Here is a 26,476-nt window from a genome sequence, read left to right as displayed (position 1 = left end):
CCTCGTACATTTTGTCAAATTTTGACACAGAAAAAAAGAAAACTTGATAGAAAACCGAAGGCGAAAAATAATGTTAAAGCTAACTACCGATCGCGTTTGTTTCATCACCAAGCACGTGATATAAGCCATTATAAGGAATAACACAATTCAATATTTATTTTTTTTGAATGTAAAATATTTGTAACTGTAAAATCATTTAAAATCAAAATATTGACGTATTTAAATAATATAAATAATATTAAATAACAATAGTTAGCATTGAGTCTTTCAAAAATAATTTTTTAGATCCCAAATCAGATTCCATTATGAACGTATAATATCGTTTACTGCATGATAACTGTTTTAAGATTAAGTAAATTATTGTACAAAATATGAAGAACACGATTTGAACATAGAATAACAGTGCATGACTATAAGAAAATTATATTATTTTGTTTTGGCTTGGCCATGCCTCGTATCATTGATGATATCACTTACATTGTAATTCATATAACGACTTAAATTATGTGAACATTTGAAAAAAAACATTTAACTTCAAATGACGAAACAAATTGAAAATGACTTCTTGTTTTAATTGTATACCAAGTTCAGTGATTTTATAATAGAATAACATCTATTCAGATTTCAAAATCGTTTTGAGAATACAATGATTTATATTTTAATTCAAAAAATATTATAAGTCTTGAGGGTAAAAAATCATAATATATTATTATAGATATCTACCATGTATAAAAAACAAAATAAATTAGAAATCTTTTATAATAAAATGTCGTCTGAAATGTATTGCATTTGTAATATAACATCACACGCTACTGTAAAAGTCAAAACGAGCGGTTTACGTTTGAGCGAGTTTATGAAATTTTTAATGCGTTTGAGCAAATATGCATACCTACCTACTGTGTTTGAGTGAACATTTTTAGTATTGTATTTTGTGTTGAAGCAAAATTCATGTTTTTCCCTCTTCCATTAACAGAACTGAAACAGTTTGTGTATAATTAATACCATACCTATGATCGAATACTATGTTCGACATTGATAGTACTTACTAAAAATAGTGTAGTTATAAAATTCATCAAAAATAACACTTAATGGATTTAATATATATATTAAATTTTTTACTTAATATTTTATATTCTAAAAATGAATTTCAGTAGTTTAATTAGTCATTATTATTTTCTAAAAAATGAATTCAATGAGATTCTATTGACTTAAGTTCTTCACTACTTTTCCTTATGACGTGATAAGATGCAAGGATGGGGGTCGCCCATGCAGCCCAAAGTAACCTTTTTTTATTATTAATTTTTCATATCCCGATTGCACCCAGTACAAAGTAAGTAGAAAATAATGTTTACAGTGGTTATTAAAACAAAATACTTGTTTGATTGTAATGTATTATGTTATTGTAAAGTTATATTTTATAATTATACACAAATATTAGGTTGTATTTTATTTATTGAGTAATATTTTTTTTTTACCTTTACATCAATATAATTGTTTTAACAAGTTTAAATAATTACAATAATTGACGAGTATTTATATAAAAAAGATAAATTTACTTAGGGTTAACTGTATTCAACTATTGTGTACTACCTACTGGTACAACAGTCAATTGAAAAAAAACCAATAAGAAAAAAACGTGTATTACCTATAATATGCTGTACATCGATTATTATTGTATTAATAATCAGCGGAATCAAAATAATATGTAATAAAGAATTAACGGCCAGTGGAATCGTTAAAATGCCCATCAACAGAACTAAAATTTTTAATTGTTGAGCTCACTGTACTCGTATTATTCTCTTCCAAAATACATTTTTCACAACTCGCCAAAACACGTCATTGGAAATTCGTGTGTAGTCAAAAAAAGCAATTAGCCCAAACGCATTACAGCCAGTAAAACACGTGAAGCAATGCAACCTCAATTAATAATTTCTCATAAAACATTTTACCAACTCACACTAAGCATACACTTTTTTTTATTAGAAACCAATTAATACATATCGCGTACAATATCTACGTTATTAGTTTCGATTCAGGGAAATAATTGTTTTTGAGTCGACCGCATATTAAACGATTTGGTTTGTTTGTTGGGTCGAATAACTTTGATTCGACAATATTAACAACAGCGATTGCAATAAGTGAAAGCCTCAGGCGACCGTTTCAGACACGCGCAAAGGTGGCAGACCGTGTAATAATATATTATTATATTCGACAAAATCCACGTCATCGTGCTACATATACGACAACTTTATGCTGTAGTCTGAGCATTGTGAATAGTTCGATTCAATAGCGAATAGGTACCTGCACAATACTTAGGATTTAATTCAATAGTAAATAAGTGCACTCTTTTTTTCAGTTGTACTGCTGCCACGCGCAATTTCGGGTATTGTCATTGTATTAATATGTTGTAATATAGTATATGATATTAACACTGTTCGACAAGTAAGAGAATTAAGTCGTTTAGTGACCCTGCTTCTAATTTATACTCGGTCTCAAATTTTGCCCCGATCTTAACAAAGATACCTAACATTTACTACTTAATTATCACTTATATCATGGTTAACAGATAATAAATGATAACATATAGATAGTTATTGAATTGATACTAAAATGTATTTTAGGCTGGAGAGATTAGAATGCGCCTCAGACCCACGGGGTCCTTTGATTGGAACTTTTGGATATTGCGAAGACTAAAATTCACGATCCACCACTCCCTCATTCCATAAATATTCTACTGGTTCGATATTAATTATTTATCTAATTTACGGTTACAATCTCTAAGAGTGATTCGAAAACTAGAGGTGTACCTTGCACTACATTACAATATTTAATATTATATAACTATAATGTATATTAAGTATTAACCCGTTCTCTACAAATCCGTAGACGCAAACCGTACACAAATAACATAGTTCATAAGTGTATATTGTTGTCGAGTACCTACTCATTTCCTGGAGAGTTCAATTATGCCGAATTATTCACGTCGAGTTATCGCTCACTTTTTAGCCTCTCCGAACAACTCTACCGTTACCTAGCCCAACATAACCGATCCTATGTGAACGAATGTATAATCGAATTATATCGTTAGTACATAATAATAACCTAAAGATTCGTTCGGAAGAAACGAGCGTTCGTGGTTATTTTCACGTTATATTATACAATATTAATGATAATAAATGTGCTGTACCACTGCACCGTGAATTGATCACTTCCAGTGTCGTTTCTTGTTGGCGTAGCGGTCGGGGTCAGAGATCTATTTGGGCCTGATCTAATTTTTATGTTTTATCGTCAAGCGCAGGTGAATATTTTTTATGATTTTATTTATTGAAAGTGACGGCCGCGAGGGCAGAGAGTACAGTACATATAAGTTGAAATAACATAATATGAATAAGTAAAAATCTAGTGCAAGTTTTATATTAACGTCATAGAATAAAAAAGTAACAGTTTTTCAGCTTATGATTATCATCGAAAAAGTATTCGAAGTCAGATAGATTATCGTTACAGTAATATAGAATCTACTGATGGGACTACGGAGAAGAAAATTACGATTACCCGGTACAATGTAAAATATGTAATTATTTCTAGTATTAACTGAGGGTGCTGTAAGGCTAATAAGACTCAAGACTCAAGAGCACGCTCGTTACCCGAACATACGATTTTCATTTTTTTCACTAATATTTAGTGTGGAATCAGTATGAAGTTGTACGACCATTTTTCAAATTTGTACGCATATAGTTTTCTCAAGAACTCATGACAGTTGACAGTACCATTTAATAGCTTATATACGAAAAAACACAATCAATATAATCCCGATTTTTTCCTAGAGGGGATATTTTACATTGCTTCTGGACTTCGACGGCAGTAGACCACACAAATTTAGTTTAAAGACAATCATTCCAATGAAACTTCTTTGGATTTTATCGATTCTATCGATTAAGCCAATTTATCGGGAGTACCAAATCAATGAACCAAACTCCAAGACGAACCGAACCAGAGCAAAGTACAGGACATTTAGACTATATATCCGCACAGTTACGTTTAATAAAACGTACATTTCTAACAGTTTTTGAACAAATGGTTTCTATATGGTGTGTTTGAAACCCAAGTCCGACGATAGAACTATTACAAGATACCTAATCTCGTTCAACACATAGATTCTAGCACCAACTATAAATTATAATCGAATAGTGTTGGTGAAGCATTTGCGATGGAAGAATATTTGCATACATTTACTTGTATTTAAATAAAATACGTCGTCTGAACACCATGTTGAGAAACGATCCAGGTCCGCTTGTAGTTGTAAACAATCACTAATATGATAATTTGTAAACTATAATTTTATATCATCATCGAATAACAAGAACTGTATAACATGTTTTATTAATAATTTTCCTTATTTTAATTTAATCAAGCTTCACACAAAGAACCAAATTTAAAATTATAATGTTTTTTGAATGATTATTCTTACTTGATTATTATTTCTTTCGTGCACTAATGATTGTTGTTATGATATAAAGAAAAAGCAATATTTAATATTATAATACAGGGTTCTTCCATGTTAATCATCTGTTGCGTTGCGCCTGGCTTCCTAAGGTAATTGTTTAAGATCGGGTCTTCAGTCATATGACTATTTTTTTGGAGATATGTTAAAGCTACTGAGCACGTAACACATCATCAACTACAGAATAGCTAGAAGATTATGGGAATTAATTACAACGGACAGTGGTGTAGCTATAGGGGTTTTGGGTGTTAACTCTCTCCCTTCTCTCCTCCATTCATTGAAATTTTTTCTCCTAATAAATGTATTGTTTATATAAGAAAACTTTAAGGAACTTGGTTCGATTTATACTTGACCCCCCCTCCCATTTCATAATGAATGAATTCGAGTTCCGACTATATGTTGTTCGTGTGACCTAATGAAGCCGTATAAAATAATATCATATAGCTACCATTGAAAAATTTGTATATTTTAATTTTATTGAATGTACCTATCGTATATTACTCTAAATCTAAAAACTAAATATATATATGTATATCTTACACATATAAAAAAAAATTTAAATAGTAAAAACTATGACAACTAGCCCCTGCCTCTCTTGCTGTTGTACCTTGACACCAGATTAGTATAAGATTGACTAATTTCCGTCAAGATATTATTTTATGTACCATATAATTAAAAATGCAGGTACACAATAATATTTGATAAATTATTATTAATATTACAGTTATTACAACAAATAATCTCAGAATAAATTATTATCCTGTATAAAATTATATCGTATTATATCACCCAGCATAAATCAACGATCTAAAATCCTACATCAGAGCAGAAAAATACTGCTATTCCGTATTTTTTTCTCAAACATGAAAAAAAAATTCAAATTACCATCCACTTGTTTATTTTTCTGTTTTACGTTTAATTGATTCACTCTAAAATGCTTGCATAAAAGATTGTTACTTAAAGCCATCAAATTTACAAAGCAAACCATAATAATATAATATGCATATTACTTAGGATATAATATTGCGAGGGTATTTTATGTATTTATACAATTAATGGTAAATACCTAAAACTTTTTTAAAAAAATGTATTTTATCTCATATTTATATATTTCATAAAATATAATGATCCATTTAACAGTGCGGGTAATTTATATAATATACAGATTTCACTAGTCATCTATACGATAATAATTCTAATAACCAAATTATACAAAAGGTAAAAACTTCTACTCTATTGTATATAGTAAGACATCCATAAAAAGGTCACCAAAGAAACCGAATATAAATAATATAATTACCATTATTTTAAGGTGACCGTCCTATATAGGTAATAGTTGTATAGAGTACATGCAAATTAAAATAATATACCAAATGACAAATGTACTTAAAAATCTATTTATGAGACACTGAAAGTTATGTACTATAATGTGCGTGTAACTTAAAATTTTTTAATTTGATGCATATTATAATTTTTTTAAATGTGTGATCCATTTTATAAAATTTATATAAATTAAAGAAATTGGGTAGTATTAGTCTGTTTTAAATTTATTTTATTATACTAACAAATTTTTGAAACGTTATACTTCTTAATGCATTTAATTTACATTAAACACTGATGATAAAATATACACAGACCTGTGCAGCGTTCATTGGGCTATCGTAAAAGTTTAATACAAAAAACTATTAAATATTATTTTGGATACTTTGGTGTGTTATTATTCTGAATAATTGGAAAAAACGGAGGAAAAATGTAGGGAAAATATTTATGAATACTCTTTATATTATATAGTGGACAGAGGTATTAATGTATTTTACCCTTAACACTTGATGATACTAAAAAAATGACTATTACATAAAAGTGACCAGAGTTACCGGAAATTTTACTGTATTTGATAATTTCAATATTTTTAAATATACATGATTTGAAACGGCCAGGTATAATATTTTAAACAATATAATGAGTAGACGTGTGTGGAGCCTAAAACCGTAGATAGAGGTAAATAGGTACCTATTTACTGATTAATATTTTGGTTGGTAGTATGAAGGGATATCAAAGTAATAGTTTATAGATGTAGTGTAGTGCTTATTATGAAGGTACAATAATATATAGAGCGGAGTAACTTAAATGATTAATCAATTAATGGATGGGGCTGCGTAACAGTTTCGTCGGCTGTAGACGCATATATTATATACTGCAAGTCATATTATGTTTGTATAATTTAGTTCATCTGCGAGTTAGTCAGCAATACAAGTGTAGGTACCTATGGTGTAAATAAATCCAATAATATGTATATATAATGAAATTTAACAAGATGGAATACTTATATATTGTGTCAATATTATTCGAATGAACAATAAACAGCGTACGCGTTGTTGGCACGACGGTTTTCTATATTATTTGCGTTTTTCGACACTACTGTGCTGTCTCCCCATGCTCACCACTGCATTAAAATTCCCAAAAGGGCATCGTAAAGTTCTTTTGTTCATTTCGTTTCGTTTTCGATTTTCTTCCGAAGCGTATTTTTAAATCCAGCAACAGCACACAATGCGAGTTTTCGATAAACACTCGCCGCGGTGGAGTCGAGAGAAGTCCAACGTATTGCGCGTTGAGACTTTTCTGAAAATAAATTAACGAAAAACACGACATTAAATATAAATCAATCCGTGTGTGGTGGGCGGGGGTGTGAGGGGGGCGCAACAATGAGCGCGCGTATCTCGTAACGATACTGTGTCACGTAAGGTTTATTCGAAAGCCGAAGAAAGAAAACAGAATAAGCCATAAACATCAAAATCGGAGGTTTTATTGTGGTTCGTAAAATCAATGTAAATACAAATAGCCGTTGATATAAAAATAAATCTCGGTATAAATTAGAGTCTCGGGGAATCGTATAATTGTATTTTACCCGTCGGTATGTAATAATTTATGCACGATAATGGAAAAAAAAAACACCGCACATTTGCTGTTGTACGCACCGATACTCAACCAGGCCGCGGCTGGTGTTCGATGAACATTACGAAATTACATCTCTGATCTCGATTTTAGTTTATGTGCATAATAATAATAATAATATATTAATATGTATAGTTACTTTAATTTAAATCGTTTTTCTTTTACTCGCATGTGGGTCGGTAAGGTATAGATAGAGAGTGGGTCAAGGGATTCGAGAGCACGTTCTTGATTCAAAGCATACTTGTAGGTTGACCAGGTAATTTCCGTAAAACAAAATAATGTTAAAAAATATTCGACAAAATAATTGTCATAAAAAATGTATTGTTCGTGCAAATCTAAATAACTAGATACCTATTCTACAATACGCATTACTTTCGTTTATTGTAAATCATTTGATTAAAAAAAAATGTGCTAAGTTATAACTTATGAATGTTTAAAGATTAGACGAGCGGAGTGGAGTGGAGATTATTAATCGCTCATCTTAACTTTAAATACGTATTGTAATTAACTGATTGTTTAAAAGTCGAGATTGGAGTCGAGGTATTAAAATTCTCAGAAAGATTTGAATATTAAAAAAGTATATTTTAGTAGAAAAGGGGGAAAAACTAAAAAATATTATAATGGTGAAAAATATTGTCTTTTAGAGACATCAAATAGTATGTGAAGAAAATATTTCCAAAAAAACATAACGAAAAAATAGCTTTTACTTTTAAAAGAATCGGCCTTGTACCTACCTTTATATGTGTCTGGTAAATCAAACATATACATCGATCGTGTTTCAAAGCGTTACAATTATTATTGTAATACGTTTTGACGTACAATCAATGGAAAATCACTCGCCAAACACGCACAAACCATAAAAACTGTACGTTTCCTTTTTACTATTAGATCGTTTATGGTGCATTAAAACGAGAGATATTACACTCACATTTAAATATCAATTGACGTGCAAATTATTGAGTTTTTTCGCTACCTATAAATTATATTGCGTATAAACATTTGCACGATTATTTAAGTGTATGAAATAAAAATGTTTTTTTGTCAGGCGTTTCGATTTACGGTACACTTTATGAATCCCTCAACACTACACTGCGCATACTTACGACCGACTAGTACTGCAATTTAATTGGCTCAATCAAAGAGCTAATAATATATTATAATGCGTAATAACAGTCACGAAAGCTTATCGAGTTGTGCGAGCCTATAAAAAATAATCGAACTAGGATTAGTGGTGGGTAGGTATCCAGTAGTGTTATTTGTTTTTCATTTAAATGGTTAATTTTTTTTTTTTCGTACTCTGCTCTTCGAGTACGAGTAAAACGTTGTCGTAAAATGAACTGTGAACGTTTGACCGTAAAAAGAAATTAACAATATTATAGCAATTACGGTAGATATTTCCATAATAATTGTTACTGCGAAATGCCCGTGTCCGTGCATTTATTTTTAAGATCATAAGCCAATGATAAAATCAAATTTAAATAAAAACTAACTTTGAATATTCTCTTCATATAGACCCCGCTGAGACTGTTTTAGGAAATACACGGACAGCTCCGGAATTTACGGCGACGTGGGTAAACCGTCATTTATGTATAATATTGTTGAACAAATTTACTATGCAGCGAAATACATTATAATAATATCAGTGTAATACTTTGTGCAAACTTAGATAATGTAATTCATAACAGCTTTTACTCTAAATTTTGAAATGTTTACGTCCCCTATTTATTTCGGCAAAACTTAAACAATAATAAACTTTTTTGATCGTTTAACTCACCCAGAATTCGCGAGCATGTCAAAGTCAGATTTCCACATTACGATTATTCTTTTCGTGGAAATTAAATAATAATAATAATAATAATTAATAGAACAATGCCGTGTGATGCGACAATACGTATAAGATGATGAAGTGAAGCTTCATCCATGCTTACTTGCAACATGCACATTTTTTTTTAATTATTCCTTCTACTAGCCTTTCACTCAATGAATAAAAAAAATCAATAAAAATATTTCCTTCGGGCCGGATTTGAACCAGCGACCTATGGATATCTATGACGTTTACACCACTACAGTCCACCGCTCTACCAACTGAGCTACCGAAGGTTGATAAATATAGATCATTTTAGCGCATTTAAACCGATGGGTTCGCTTTCACCTTAGAAATCACCTTTAGCAAACCAGTCAAACTTGCACCGAACTAGTATTATAATTTTACATTATTCCTTGTGGGCACACTGTACAGCTCGCCGAATACACTCGGGTGTATACTAATTTGTCTACCACTCAGCTCCTGAATAATAATTCCTGATTTGGACAAAGTTCCCACGCGCCAAAGGCTCGAGAACAAACTTTTCCCCCAGCCAACGAGCAACGGACAAACTGACATATTGATGATACATAAATCACACGGTAGCCAGTGTTTCTCAGAAGGTTTGCTTGAAATTTTTAAAGGTGTTCTGTGTTAACTGCAAATAGACAATATTCTAAAACGTGCCGCTGCTTACAACAATAATAATAATAATAATGTGCCGCAATGGAAAAAAAGTTTGGAAACCACTTCCGTATCCCCGGTAGCCATTTCTCGAGTATACTGTTAAACTCCGTTGACGAGTCGCGAAGCATTCGGTTGCAGGCAGGTCTTCCTCATCGGTGACCCGGAGATGCAATTCTATACCATTTGCCAACGGATGCGAATAAACCACAATGGATGAGTGCTGCAGTTGCCGGCCCACACACTTGGCTGTGATTTCGCTAGACACAGCTACTGAACCTAGTTATAATATGGACGAAGTCCTGATGTACGAGAATGAATGAAGAGTTACAGAAATGGCTGGAAGCTCCCTGCTAAGCCAATCAGTCAGTGGGGATCGGCCCGGGTGATACAAAAATCACACCTTAGGCCAACCACTTTACCTCGCTTACTGCTAAGCTTCGAGGACGAACTACCAGTTACAGTATCGCCGGATTTCCTAACAAATCCCACAAGCTCGAATCTTGCTTATACGGGTGGTAACAATTGTTCATAATATTATCAGTGGTTGGATATAAATCAATGAAACGGCATCCCATTCAACTGTCAATATATTTGAGGCATCTCCAAGACATTTTTTTTTAATTCCAGTATTAACAACTTATAAGGAACCGTGTATTAAGTTTAAGACATAAAAATACAAATAAAACACACATGGTAAAATCAACAGTCAATACATACTCGTACATCTCGCCGCTCAGAATTTCATAAGAAAAAAATTTTCATAATTAAAACAAAAGCATGACGGGAGATTAAAACAGTTTATACACAGAAAACTGATTTAAACAGTGTTCGTCATTTTTAATCATGACATATTCACAATTTTTAATTATAAGTAATAACTCATAACTATTGTTATGTCTGGTTAACTTTCGGACGCGAGGTACGTTATACGTTTCTGTCAGAAGACGCTAATTTAATATTCGGCTCCAGACTTGCAGGTAGGTCCTTCCCTATCTTTAAACCTGGGACGCTATCTTTACTACTCTCTAGAGGGGGTAAATTCACAGTGGATAAGATAACGGGCCTGTCAGTGCTGTCGCCAGATCCGAAACCATTGACACTGCTTCCTAATAATGACATTATCGTTTTAATATTTTACTGTACTCCGTATTATGAAACGTTTATTGTTATCAACAACTAATACAATATAATAACCGTGTTGTTGAGTTTACTTTACCTTAACCATACAGGTAATCAGCCCCCCATCCTTATTTTAGTGTACAAACAAAATTGCAAATGTATATAATGCACACAAATTTTAAAAAATGTGTAGCTAATAAAATGCATTCTAAGAATATAAAAAAACTTATTCACCCCTCCACATACTACACATCAACCAGCCCGACTTATTATACAGAAAAACTGCGAATTTATTTTTATTTTTAAAGGCTGCGTATTCAATACAACAAATTCTCCGAAAAATACACCGCGCTTGCTTTATACTCATTCGCATCGCTCAAGTATACTATATATTATATCCATCGTAAAATGTCTTCAATAATATAAATGCGTATATAGGGTCAGATTTTATTTCGTTGGCTATAAAAAAAAAATGTTGTACAAAATATAAAATATTATACTTCATATTATTTTTTTTCTGTATTTTTTGCTTTATTGATAAACTATAGTGTCGCTCGTCATAAACAACATTCTAGATTGCATGTACCTTCTGAAAACATCATAAAACCATATAAACTTCACAGCTATGCAAAATAAGGACACATTTTATTAAATTATTTCAATAATCTAGTGAAGTTAGATTTTTTCACAATTTTTAAGGTGGAAATTGGCTTTTAAATTACAGTTATTTTTTTTATTATTATTGGAGTAGGTACCTATAAAAAATGTAAACTTTTAAGTATTGTAGAACATATTTGGTTCTTGGATTGGAAATATATTTGTACAATGAAAATTATACCATATTTTTGAAATCCCTCTTTAAAAAAGGTAAAAAAAAGGTAAAAAAAAAGGTAAAACCGCTCAAAAATATATATTATATTTGGAATTCGATAATAATCCTCTTATGCGCTAGCCCAAGTAACCTTTCATAAACAATGGTCTATATTATAGTCTATACGTATACCCAACTTGAAAATTATATTCTCGTATACTGTATATACAATACAATTACAATGTGTTCATAATATTATAATATAAATTACTCGGTAACGAATTTCATCCCTAGTGCAACCTACCTTCTAAAAAAATTTGAAGTATAATTATTGGATACAAAAAATATTGTATTTTATATCATTACCTATATTATTATATTAATTAAACAAAAGCTTTGATAAAATAACCAATATTGATCATTAACCTATATATTTTACAATGACGCTAGTTATCTTTACCTATATATTACATTATTATATTTAATTTTCGTATTATCATATTTCCATCGTTATAGCAGGCGCACCAAACAAAACTTTTTAAATACAATGTTTTCCGACGTGATTAATGGTTGTCATAAGTAATTACAAATATTGTTAGAATTTATGATGTACAAATATTGTATATATAATATAACATTTATACCCATAAACAAAATCATCACTTACAGAATATCCACTATACATACCTGCTCAGATGTAGTTACACATATTCCATAATCTTTCACTATGGTATATTACAATATTATACTACCTATACTAGAGACACAGGGCATTAAATAATTATACAATAATATATGCAATGTTAGTTTGTATTATTACCTTCTCGACAGCCGAAATTATAATGATTACTCAATTTCTCGTATCCATTTATAGAACAGTGAACTTGTGGTGTATTATTAGATTAGTAGCCAACTAGCTGTTATTGTCAAGTTATGCATTAGGCAGCATTAACTAATTTTATAGCAACAATTCGCAATTATTAATTCATGAATATTGGATAAACGCCAAAACCCATTATCGTGTCAAAATCGATTACATTCGAGTCGTGGATATTTATGGTAAAAGGTAGTTAGATATTTATGTCTTATTATTTGTGATAAAAAGTAATTATAAAGTGTTATTATAACCAAAAACTTCAAAATATGTATAATAAGATACTTATTAGTTATTACCTATTGATACTATTAAACATTATAATATTTAAATATCTCTCGATTTTAGTATAACTTTTACCTTCTTTAACTTAAACTTTGAATATTAAGTCAATTTAATTAACTAGATACCCAAAACTTTGTTCAAACTAGATTCTAATTTTTGCAAGCTTTAATTTCATGAGAACTTCTTAAAATCTTTAAATCAAGTTCATATCCGATTAATGATTCAGGAGGTCGATCTCCACTATCTGCGCTCTGCAAAAAGAAAAAAAAGAGATGTACAATTTAAATTAGCTTTTAAAACCCTTTAGAAACTATCCAAATTGAATTCATGTATCCAACAATCAAACAAATTTGGTACACTCAAATCTCGACCGCAGAGACGAATTGGTTCACTGTATCTATCCCATGGGATAACGCGAAAGTTAGTTCGGCAGTCCGTTTTCCGTGTTATCATAACTTTTTTATTATTGTTACTATTATTCCCTGTATAATATTTATCATAATAACTTCATTGTTTTTCAAGATTTATCGGTTTTGGTCTATTTATTTTATTAATTTCTCTAATTTCTGAAGATTTATTGGTATAAAAGCCATATTTAACATAACTGCGTGTGAAAAAAAGAAAGAAACTTTTCTGAGTTAAAGACAATAAATTGTTTTTTGCATTTTCTGACAGAATTAGTCATAAAAGGCTTTACGAGTTGTCGGTGATAACTAATAACCAAAGAAAAATTAATATCACAGAAATATCAATAACTATAAAAGTTTAATAAACATATTTTAGCCAAATAACCCAGAAAAATAATGGTTCAACTTGTAACTTGTAAATGTGTGCATTTTTTAAATTAAAAATTGTATTTACAATAATTTTAAGACCTTAACTTTATTTTTATTATAATGATTTGTCACATGACTTGATACTATACACACATTTATTAAAATGTAATAAGTCTTTTCCCGATGCCTTAAAATATAATGATTTTTATTTAATACTTGGAAAAATGTATTGCCCTTGGGCCAAAAAAGTCTAGTTCCGTAATGGCGTCGCCGCAGTTTTTGGACTATAAGCGCATATATTTAGCGATTTCGGTCGAAAGTCGCACTTAAAACACAACCCGCGATACATCGCACGCTTAACGCATTTTTGCAACTGGCACTACTAAGTACTAACCGTCTTCGAACCCCAAAAATATTTTACAATATTATGCCGCATGGAAGTGGTAGTAGTGCCGTCGTGGTCGCGGTGTATCGGAGCATATCGTGACACGTCTTATGAATAATTATTGCATACTTTCACAACATGTTTCTGGTCATCAGCTGTGCGAACCGCGGGTGAAAGTGTGAACAACACCCAACTAAATGCCATAACGAGCACCATACTCTCCGTCCTTCGGTAGCTCAGTTGGTAGAGCGGTGGACTGTAGTGTAAATATCCATGGTTATCCATAGGTCGCTGGTTCAAATCCGGCCCGAAGGAGTCATTAATTTTTTTCGATATTTTTCTTATACATATTGCATCGTGCTTACTCCGTTGTTTTTGCTCGCAAAAAAAAAACATTATTTAATAGCGACCGTGGCACATGATAATATTTCGTGCTTCCTGGTTATTGATATTGTTTTTTCTTGATTTTTATATAGGTAGAAATGGAGGCGGGGGAAATTTTCTTGAGCGGGACTTAGCCACTTCACATTTGAAATTAACCTCCTCGAATAATTTTCGTATTATAAATAGTATGGGTCGTTGGTCTCGGAAATTACTGTCACAAAGAACTGTATTACAATTTACAAGTACCTACCTATCAAAGTATTAATGGCTAAACTGAAATTACAAGAAAAGAAGACTTGAAGTTTAACATTTCAAAAACCATCAATTATAATTTTATTTATACAAATTAATAACAAGTGTCTATAACTCTTTGTACACCGGTGTACTCGAATATATTAGTTACATAGTAATTGGATATCTTAAGAACATTATTTATGAAAGAAAATTTTTAGTATTTACTATTTAGTGTATTATTATCTAGGTGTTTATAAATTATAAATGATCATATTGGTGACTTTATAAGGATGTTCATTTAAAGTTTTTATAGTAATTGAAACTTAAGTACTAACAGTTATACCTAAGTAATTAGCAATATAATAAGAAAACCGTTTTTATTTGTAAATATAAGAGGGGGAGATGGCGAAGCATTGCTATTCTAAGTATTAGTCTTCACCCAAATGTCTGTAGGCTTACGGATATATGTCGATTTGAATAATTATTACTATGCATCTCGCAACATGTGCATTTACGGCGACAAATAACGGATATTAATATCGTACAAATCCATGTTTAGATACAGGTATATAAATTGAATAAGCCATTTAAAATTTAAAGGCAGAAATGGAGATCTTACTCCCCCCCCCCCCAGACATTTTACTGGATTTCTACCTATGCCAAAGTGTAAACCACAAAATGTGTACAAGTCACTTGACTTACAATTTAGATGCGATCCCAACACGTCATTCGAGTATTAGACACACGATTTGTACATTAGTGTACCTAACACATTATCGGACGATGTTCTGTTTGTGTATATTATAATAATATTACCTGTATTATATTACACTCTGTATGGAACCATGAAATCATGTGAGGTTCGAATTGCAGATTTAACTCTCGAGGATACCTTCAGAGTACCTATCTATACACATAATATTATATTATATACATACGCATACATACATAAGCACGCGCTGTTGTTTAATTACACTGGACAATTCTGCGGACGGCTCGGAGTACCTACCATTAAAACGACGCGTTATATATAATATATTAAACATATATAATATGTATGCAGAGGGGGAGTGACAGAGACGGGGAGGGAGAAGAGTGAGAGAGCACGTGATGACTTGTCACGTGTACTTGATGATGGTACTTCATACCTATATATATATATATGGTATGCGTTTCGAAGGACTTGTCTAAATTTTGGCTATTACCCTTTTTTCGGCAACATAATATACTCGTATTATACTCGACTGAAACATCAACAGATCGATGTCATCCACTCTCGTTAGAGCGTCATGATAAGTGCGTCCATACTCCATTTATATATTTGTGTAGGTGTCCTGTTGATATATATAAAACTTAAGTATATATTGCAGTAGATGGGTTTTATACTCTTGTTGTTCACGCGTACACATACTCGGCTTTTATACCTACTACAGCTCCAGTACATGGTCGAGAAGAGTTGCAAATCACACGGCCAAGCGATTTCTGAGAATATTTTTTTTAATAACGGCTATGTGACGCTTTCTTCTGTCGATGTGCTTTTAGGGAAAAAAATAATAGCATAATATAAATTTATAATATTGTTCTAAAAGTCGTCAATAATTTATAGTATATAATATCATTACTCACATCAATCTCACTCCATATTCCAGCATATCCAACAACGAACCCCTCACTTTTTACGGTCCAACACATACCACCAACTCGTATGGTATAACAATCACATCATACACAGAACGATTCGCGCCTGTAGATATAATCAATTGTTTTATTTTATCACTAATGAATTCCATTTCATGTGTTTGTAATTGTAAACAATAAGTACTCCATCGGATACACTGTTTCACAAATTATTTTACTAATTTCGTATTACTATATTACTATAAGTTATTAAAAATAAGTAGTCACTTTGTTTTGGAAAACTGAATTGTACATTGGTATGATTTTGAGAGAAAGGTGAAAAGTATACTTTTTCTGGAAATTGGAGATATGGCCCCCATGTCGAGGTATAGTCTTATATTATAAAACACTCTTGTCGATTAAGATTATACGTTGGCGTTTTTGAACGATTTAAATTTTAAATAGTTTTAGAATTCTAAATGTAATATCTGGAATAGTGCGAAATGATGCACACTTGACACTATTACTTGGGATTTTGGCGTTTTTGTATGATACGATTTATTTTTTTCTTATCTCGTTTCGGCGCATAATATCACGTATTTCACTTACACGACGTTTATAATGTACCTATAACAATATCTTCGGAAATAGTTGAAAATAACACGATCAAGCGATTTCTACGAATATTTTTTTAAATGCCTCATTGCCGTGGCGAAGGAATTTGTCGCATCGACTATTAAGGGAAAAAAATAATAACAAAATATATTGTATAATATTGTTTTTAATAATGCAGTGAAGTTTCTAATTTTTATTAATCTTTTTGACATAATGTTATAGCGCCGCGATGCGCATGATGGTGTATTGTGCAGCTGTGTATAATAATATAATGTGTTCACAGAATTTTATTTTCCGTAGGTTAGTACATTAACAAACGCACTCACGTGTATAGTATATAAATGTAAAAAAAAATCCTTTAGGGTCCTTTAGAGTTTCACGAAGTACGATTTTAATGTTTAAACTGTTTTTCGTACTTTGGAGCCTTTAGTTTTATTTTATTCTGCAATATTATAATGTATAATGTAGTATAAAATCTTTTCTTAAATAACTAAAACGTTAACACATGGTTCTCTGAAATGTTGTTATATAAGTTCTTATGAATTATAATTATAGGTGTTTAACTACACAGTACATACTCGATACTACCTATTAACATTTAAGGTACCTATAATACAACTCTGGTGTTTGTTTCTCTTATAGGGACTGTACCATTGATTTTAAATGCTATACTATAATCAATGGTACTACCTATAGTCTGCAGGTTAAATTAATTCAATTACTTAATTGTCATGTTATTCAATAGTACGCTGCATATTGTACACTCTACTATTATAATACACATTATTATTGTAATACGAGTATCTGCATAGTTTTGTTAGCCAAAGATATATTTTTAAATAAGTATTTTTCAGTCTAAAATTGTATAGAATTCATGAACGAACAGACATCATACCTATTTAGACTATGATGATACATTCATTTTACACCGATATTTTTGTGTTTTATCTAGAGTGAATTATTATTTAAACGACGATTTTTCTTTGCATAATATTTCGCGGTTAACTTCTGTTTACAATCCATCCGAGTATTCGATCCACTTGAATATTATAATATTATGTTCACGGCCTAAGTTGGAAATCGCGTCTTTTACATATTACTATTATTATTTTAACAGTACATTAGCATTTAGCAGCTATACAGTAGCTACCTCCTACCTATATACCTATATTTTTGATATTATGTGTCGGGAGATTTTGAGGTTTAAAATAATAGATACGCATCAGGAGCACCATATCGTGCGACGTGACGGGTTGGGTAGGTGCACGTTGTATTGTCAAACCCAGAAAACCACAAACTGACCGGGTCCAGTTAATTTATCGAGAAAAAAAACTACACAGCCATTCCGTCCACAGTGCAATATATTATTTCATTTCCGACATATTACTGTGGTACACTGTTGCAGGTGTGTATTCATTTATTATTATTCGGTTACAGTTGTAATACGACTGGTATGTATATGCGGTAGATAGATGATATAAGTTATATAACCATCTATCAGTGGTGGATTTAAGGGAAATGGCCCAAATCCATTAACATTATAGTATATAGAGAAATATATCAGTTGATTATAAAATAATATTTTTGAACCAAAGACAAAATCACCGATACTGTAAGTCCGAGTATTTTTAATTTAGTTAGTTTAACTTTAAAGTTGTTTTTAAAATTCAAGTGGGACGTAACTATAATTTTCAAGATATTTTTTTTTTTGGAAAAATATTACAAGAAATAACTTATAAGGACTAGCGTAAGGCTTAGAATAGATAATAATTAGATATATTACATACTTAAAATACAAACTACTACTTGTACAGTCGTACCTAGTTCGCACAGTAAGGGCTTAGAGTAATTACCAATTTCTATCGAAGCAAGAAAAAATTTGTTTAACACCTTTATTAAAAGGTTTTTACTGTTGTAACCTATCAGTGAAAATGGCGTCTACCCACGAAGTATTTTAGCAATACATCACTGGTTACACCTATCAACGCGCATTATATAGCATTATAATAGTTCACGTGTGAACAATTGCAGCAGGCGCTATAAATAATAATAATAATAATAATAACAATAAAATATTGTAGTCCCAGAAAATGTTATATGTACGCACTTATACATATTATACCTCCATCACACTGTATGCTGATGTAGGATAATAATTTTTCGATATTCTGGACTGTTTCCAAAGGTATAGGCGCTTGGCACTTGATATTCGCTGGTCCAAATAGGTATCCTTTGGTGGTTTACTGTTTGAAATACTACAGTATACTACGACACTATAAATTATATTAGGTATATTGTCACCATCACGAGGACTTCTGCACACTATCATGTGTGAAGTCCATAGACGATAAATTATTATATTATTTTCTAGCATGATATTATTAGGCCGGTGCGGTGGTCTAAAAAATTTAACACTCACTTATCACTATATAATATAATACTTTAATCCACAAATTTTGAATTGATTTATTCAACAGAAAACAATTGTTTTTAAAAATAAATAAAATTATATTGTAAACAATTGTTTTTCTGTTTTTTTCACTTTTTACAATCATAATCCTTATTTTTACAAGTTACAATAATAATTACGAAAGCATAATATAAACGTATAGCAATAAATAATAATAATTCTATTGTGGCTACAATGCGGTCAATCGATCGACACTAAATTATATAGTTTATAATACCGTGTTAGATACTTGAATATAGCAATATACATACGCATAGCGTCAAAATTTTAATTTTGTATAATATGGCTATTGCAAGTGCTTTATGCATTTATACTCACATGTATATATTATATTATTATAAAATATATATTTTATAATATAAATGTCGAGTATGAGTTAATTCTCACCCTCGATTGTTTATATTAATATCGTAATAGTAAAAGTTCGGATTGCACATCTATAGTTAAAACTAGCATAACGATACAATATAATATAGTGGTAATAATGTACTTTATAATAATAATGTCTTTCTTTATTTACTTCTATTTACACTGAATATTCATTAGTATTAATAATATATATTATTTATACAACACCGTCACTCTATCCCGCAATATACAGGGTGATTTATCAAGCATGCTCGCCCCCTTATTCTTCTCAATGATTCAAAATCTGATTTTCAAAACTCTTAAATTTACTTAAGAGTTCAGACCATATTTTAAAACTCTTGACATTTTTTGTACTATACTTAAGAAGTGTCATGTAGAGATACAAACGTCTGTTTTTCAATTGACAACCTGCCTTTTCTACTGTAAATTAATTAGTTAATAATTCTTCTGAAAATGTTGACTAATCAAAATCAAAATTCAAATGAGTGGGTTTTAAGTTATCAGCTAACTTTGTTAAATAAGGATAATATACGTCCATGATAACGACTAAAATGAGTTTGGAAGATATGGAAGCTATGGTAATTTGGAAATATTTAAGTAATTTATATCATTATTTATATTTTATAAAAATCATTCAAGTATAATCAATACTAGGTATATTGTATGTCCAATATTAGTTACATTTATTTAATATATTTGCTAAACAATTTTTAAGGACTTTTATAATTCTTAATATAATCATTTTTATAACTAAAAAATAACTCGTTTGAATTTTGATTTAGGCACATTAAAATTTTCAAAAATATGACCTACTAAACAATTTACAGTATGAAAGAGGGTTCCGCATTTTACAGTTTGCAGTATCACCACAGAAAATTCTTTAAGTAGTATAAAAGAAAATCTTAAGGATATTAAATTATTATGGTTTTGTGGTTATCTTTCAAAAATTTAAAAATCAGAATTTGAATAAATGTATTTTTAAATGGAGATATAGTGGTGAGCATGTTTGGTGATGGTTTTCCACGTTTATTTCAAGGATCAAATTTTATCAAATTCATTAATACACGATCGTGTTGCTTGGTGAGAAGGGTAATAGAAATTAGAAACTACCTATGAACAGAGTACCTACCTATTGTATATTATCAATTTATACATCCACAACATTTATGTCAAAGCCATAACTATACGTACATGGTTGAATATATAGCTATAGTGTTTTACTGGCTATGACGTTGTTCCAGTAATGTACACACATGGGGGGGGGGGTTGAGTGTCTAATTTTTTTTTTCTATTAAAATTGCATTTCATACATTTTTTATCATCGCATGCAGCATAATGTAATTTAACTTACCCCGGACGCGCTTGACAAGACACGAATTCACGATGTCTCATATTATCGACGTCATTAGGTACATACTATATGCGGTTCTATAGTGCACCTATACTTAAGCGTTAAGCCGTCACTGAGTATATTCATTTGCTGCACATTTTTTTTATGCCCAATTTGTTCACTTTTTCTCAAACAATTGTCAATTACTACTATACTATACACCGTATAATCATCGCAGAATACTAGAATGCACAATATTGTACAGGTACAAGCCATTTTTTCATCGTTAATTAAACTAAAATATAGGTAGGTACTAAATTTAAGCACTATTATATAGCTGTCGAGCGGTAGTGCCCAAAATTAAAATGTGCATTAACAACATGGTACGCTGAATGCAATCACATAATTGAAAAAATTGAAAAAGTATAATTTGGTGATTGTAATTATAAATAATAAAATGAATAATAAAAGCTTTATATAATCAATATTGTTTAGTTATATTAATACTTTGACTTCCTTTGGAAATTCCTGCCGAAAAACTGTTTACCTAATGTCTTAATTGTACCTAATAATTAGGTAGTATAGGTACCTAGTATAAAAAAAACGACCCTTGTTTGACAATTATAATTTTATAGATACCTACTTGCTTAATAAATAAGTATACACTTTTGAAAATAAAAATAGTAGGTACACAAATTTGCATGATTTTCTGATGGTCCGAGTGCTACATTTGCACCACCCAATTTACGCCACTGATTGGAATGATGAAGGCAGTAATGCAACTTATAACTATTATTTATTGTAGGTTGTGATATACTGAAATACCTACATTAATAATATGTATAAATTCCAAATAATATTCAAACATTCAACTTTAAATGTATTCAATGTTATGCATAGTGCCTCTAATTTTATCAAAATATAGTAAACAAATTAAATTAAGTGATTATGAAAAAATAGTACTATCAGTATAATTAAACTGAAAAATATTTGTTTAGTTTCAATCTGATACTTATAATGAGTGTTGTATGTGTATTCGAGCAATATAAGAAAAAATTTTTTTTGACTTAATGTCAAGGTTATAACACAAATCAAATCCCAAAAATTTAACCACGTCAAGGGAGCTTATACCTACGAGTATTTTTAGCAATACACCAAGGTAGGTATCAAAGGAACTAGGGTATGCTTTAGCCTCGTCAACCCCTTGTACGCATAAACTACACTATATAGAAGGTATTTAGATACTATTGGTAGCCGGTAGGTAAATAAATCATAATAGACAGCAGCGACTAAATAAAATACGCTATACGCGGCGAAACCGCAAGCTGATAACAGCTGGCGACGGCGGTGACGTGTGAAAGTTGCAGCTGATTTAGATATGGTGATTTTCGTCGAGTCTACAACCACCTTCGGTAGCTCAGTTGGTAGAGCGGTGGACTGTAGTGGTCACATAATCACAGATATCCATAGGTCGCTGGTTCAAATCCGGCCCGAAGGAATTAACTTTTTGCTAATTACTAAAAAAACGTTCCTACTGAACCGAATTTATTGCATTCAATAACGTATGGTACGCATATTATTTCGCGCACTCGCACGATGCTCAAGTGTACAATTTTCATTATCATTAATAATTTATATGACAATGGTTCTTATCATGGAGTTGACAGTCATATCATAATGTAATCAAGATAACTAGATATAATTAAACACATGTTGATGTCATATTATTTTTATCATACATTGTAGGTACTATTATATAAATAATTGCACTCTGGGTAACTTGGTTAGTTTTTTTTCACACACACATAATTCATAAATGTATTTGGATAAAATTGTTATATATAATTAAAAAAAAAAAAGATTAAGTATGGTTTCATTTTCAGAATATTTCATTTTAATTGTTCTGCTTGTATTTTATACAACTATAGGAGTATAGGACCATTAGCAATGTCAACACAGCATATTTGCATTCGTCATGTTAATTAGTAAAATTAATTAATAAACGTATATTAATAAAATCTTCAATATAATATTCATAATAGTATATAGGTATACCCATCTGTGGCAGGGCACTTACTCTTGCACCGAATAAACATTTTAATGTTTTATTAAAATGTAATGTAGAACTAAACTCAGATTTCCAGACACACGATATTCGGCATTGAATCAAAAAAACAATATTACAGTTATAAATTGTTGTGCTTGCACGATGATAACCATGTCAAAGTATGAATTTTGCAACCGTAGAGTTAACATAATAGTGTGTCGGCATTTCCATCATTAACATATGTGTAGCCCGGCTTCTGGCAAATAATTAAATAATTAATTAAAAGTTACTACCTATTTAATTATTTCGTTATTTTAAATTTTAATTATACATTCCATATTTTTCTTAGAGAATAATTATAGTATTATTGTCCAAATAATTTGAAATCGTGATCCAGTGAACCATTATAATATGATATCATTACAAGACAGTCCCGGTAAATAACAATAACGTTGAGGTTTAAATAATAACAAGTGTATTATAGTTATTATATAAACATTGCTAAAAAAAGAAACCGTATAATATTAAATTATGATAATAATAATAAGTACCTAGGTATACAATCTTATGATGCAGCAACGAATTCTGAAATTGATTAAATTTTCGATTGGTAATAAACGGATTTCATTATTTTTAAGGTAATATAGAAAAGGATATAGCATTGTTTTAGTATTTTATTTTTCGAAATTGTGTTTTTATTCAAATCACATTCATTTATTTATGATTTTTAGATGTTCATATTTTTCATTCTATAATGCAATGTACGAGAATATAAATTTAGAAATTCGACTGGCAACACTCTGTTCACCGATGTAAAAAAAACCCCTTGCGTAATTAAGGTACAATGAGTGCTTACATTTGAAATGAAAAAATAATGATAAGTGTAATTGGTACTTAATGTAAATGTTGGTAAACAGTCGTGTATATTATGTGGTTCAGTGATTGTCACAATATGTAAGAGGACGTAGTACACGCTAAATGCATAATATAAGAAACGATTGTAGATAATATTATTATAACCGAATTAAGTAGGAAATAATAAACGACTAATTATTGAGTACGAATCGTTTTCTTCGAATGGTTATAATGGTAACTTCCTTACCTATCTGATACGATTTGGCAGCTGTGGTGGCGAACGACGTAAAATGTACTTAACGTTTACTATATAAATATATAATAAACATTTATTTATATTATCCAAGTGCCATCGTGAATCGCATTTTTGTTTTCCCCATTAGCAGCAAAGTTTCTCGCAGCATATTGGTGGCGCCGAGGAGGGAAGCGATGAGTGCCAACTACTCAAAGTATTTATTTACCAGAAATACATGTTTACTCAATTAGTATTGAACTGTGGAACTCGACAGTCCGCAATATAATTTTTCGGACTCGATTAGGTAATTTGGGCAACGCAACTCTGTAACTTTAGTACGTCCGACAATATTTATTTTGGATTCCACTTGTGTTTGAAATTCGAAAACAACTAACAAGTGGAGCGTAGGTACCTTTATATTTTTAATTTCATAATTATTAATTATTTAATCATCGTACTAACTACGTCATACATGTGTATCACAATGGTAGAAGCCTGAATAAGTAACTATAATTATACACTTTATATTTTGAACATTATACCATTTTTTTATATATAAAGATCAAAAAGGAACAAATTCCTTTTTAGTAATTGGAATAAGATTTTGGAACATGCTCCTTATTATATTAAAAGATACAGATGAACGGACCAGATTCCTATCAAAATAAATGTTAACAAGTAACAACACTACAGGTGACTAGTTACAATTTATAAGATATAGGTAGGTACCTACCAACATTTTACATCATGCATATAAATATCACAAGTGGACTCAGTAGAAAAACTCGTCGTTGCAAAGGTTGGGGCCGCCATGAGGCACATACTGACTTTGTAGTTCAGCCAGTTCAGGCATATTATATTATTATTGTTATATATTCTTTTGCATGGTAGGGTTTTTCCATTGAGAAGATCCGTGCCCCAATACTTAAGAAAAAAATTCCATCTAGCAGTGATGTAAATCTTGTAAATTTACCATATTAAATTTTACCGGTAAGGTAAATTTGCAATTCACATTTTTTTTACCGTTGAAACAATTAAGTGACCACTTTATTTGTATGTTTTTGTATTTTTTTATCAAAATATTCGGTTTATAATACAAAATCAGGATTTTTATAAAATGATAATGACCGATACGTGATACGAATTATTGTGATACCACATTTCGATAACCATTACGTCACTGTGATATCTATGTGGTTACTGGTACAACAGAATAATTGCTGTTAGTCTGTGCTGGTACTGGTAGCTTAATACGATACGTTATCTCTTATCTTTATCTCATCACATTTATTTTGAATACAATATTATTCTAAACTTATTAATAGCATAGCAATATTGTGAAAAATTCAACAGATACACTATAAATTCAATTTTAATAAAAATATACCAATTTTATGGTAAACGTATGGAAATTTTCTCGGTAAACAATCTAAAATTGTTCTACCTAAAATTCACATCACTTTTATTTAGTACATAATATAATATAAATTATATTGTATATACACCACCACGACCATCCAGATTAATATTTACTGTAAGATCTAGATCAGTGTGATTTTGAATTCTGAATGCGTGATTATCAAAATACTGCAACCTAACCTAACGACAGTTATGCAGTTATTCGATTTGTGTGTACCTATAGGTATACTACGATTTAAGAATTTAAGATACTATCTTAAACACTGTACATTGTACATTTAGTTGTAGCCTGTAGCCTGTACGTATTGCAGAAGTTTTCTCTCGTAACTAAATTTATTATATCAACAATATACAAGTTCAAGTATTCATAGGTTATGGGTAGATGATGCTATGTAGTGTGTAGGGTATAGGGTGTGTATTCGAGTAAGAATATATTAATAACAAGTAGGTGAATAGTATTATCAATTTAATTGAAAAACTATGCTAATAAATTCGGATAAATCGTATGACTAATTTATTAAATATTTAAGAGTATATAATATTATATTATTATATGTGTTATCGTATAGGTACGCCAAGTACCACCTATGACCTAACCATATAATAAAGTCGCAGGAGAAATGCCAATGAGTATAATGACATTAAAATCTAAAGTATAGACCAGAGGTATTCAAATTGTGCGTCGCCGCTCCCAGGGACGTCGCGAG

General features: G+C 30.6%; 1 protein-coding gene and 3 non-coding genes across 8 annotated transcripts in view; 3 read left to right on the top strand and 1 right to left on the bottom strand.

The window, feature by feature from the left end:
* The window catches only part of LOC111036926 (ADAMTS-like protein 1), a 98,706-nt gene that overhangs the window by 42,491 nt on the left and 29,739 nt on the right, over positions 1-26,476 (top strand). The gene's annotated exons all lie outside the window — the stretch shown is intronic.
* On the bottom strand, positions 9,462-9,553 carry Trnay-gua. Its single transcript is given in 2 exon segments — positions 9,462-9,497; positions 9,517-9,553. It is a non-coding gene; the product is annotated as a tRNA-Tyr (tRNA).
* Trnay-gua lies at positions 14,420-14,509 on the top strand. Its single transcript is given in 2 exon segments — positions 14,420-14,456; positions 14,474-14,509. It is a non-coding gene; the product is annotated as a tRNA-Tyr (tRNA).
* On the top strand, positions 22,620-22,711 carry Trnay-gua. The gene is given in 2 exon segments: positions 22,620-22,656; positions 22,676-22,711. It is a non-coding gene; the product is annotated as a tRNA-Tyr (tRNA).

This window comes from Myzus persicae, unplaced genomic scaffold (genome assembly GCF_001856785.1).
Source record: "Myzus persicae strain clone G006 unplaced genomic scaffold, MPER_G0061.0, whole genome shotgun sequence".
Lineage (NCBI taxonomy): Eukaryota > Metazoa > Arthropoda > Insecta > Hemiptera > Aphididae > Myzus > Myzus persicae.
The sequence above is the reverse complement of the archived record's forward strand: the minus strand, read 5'-3'. Positions and strand labels throughout refer to the sequence as shown.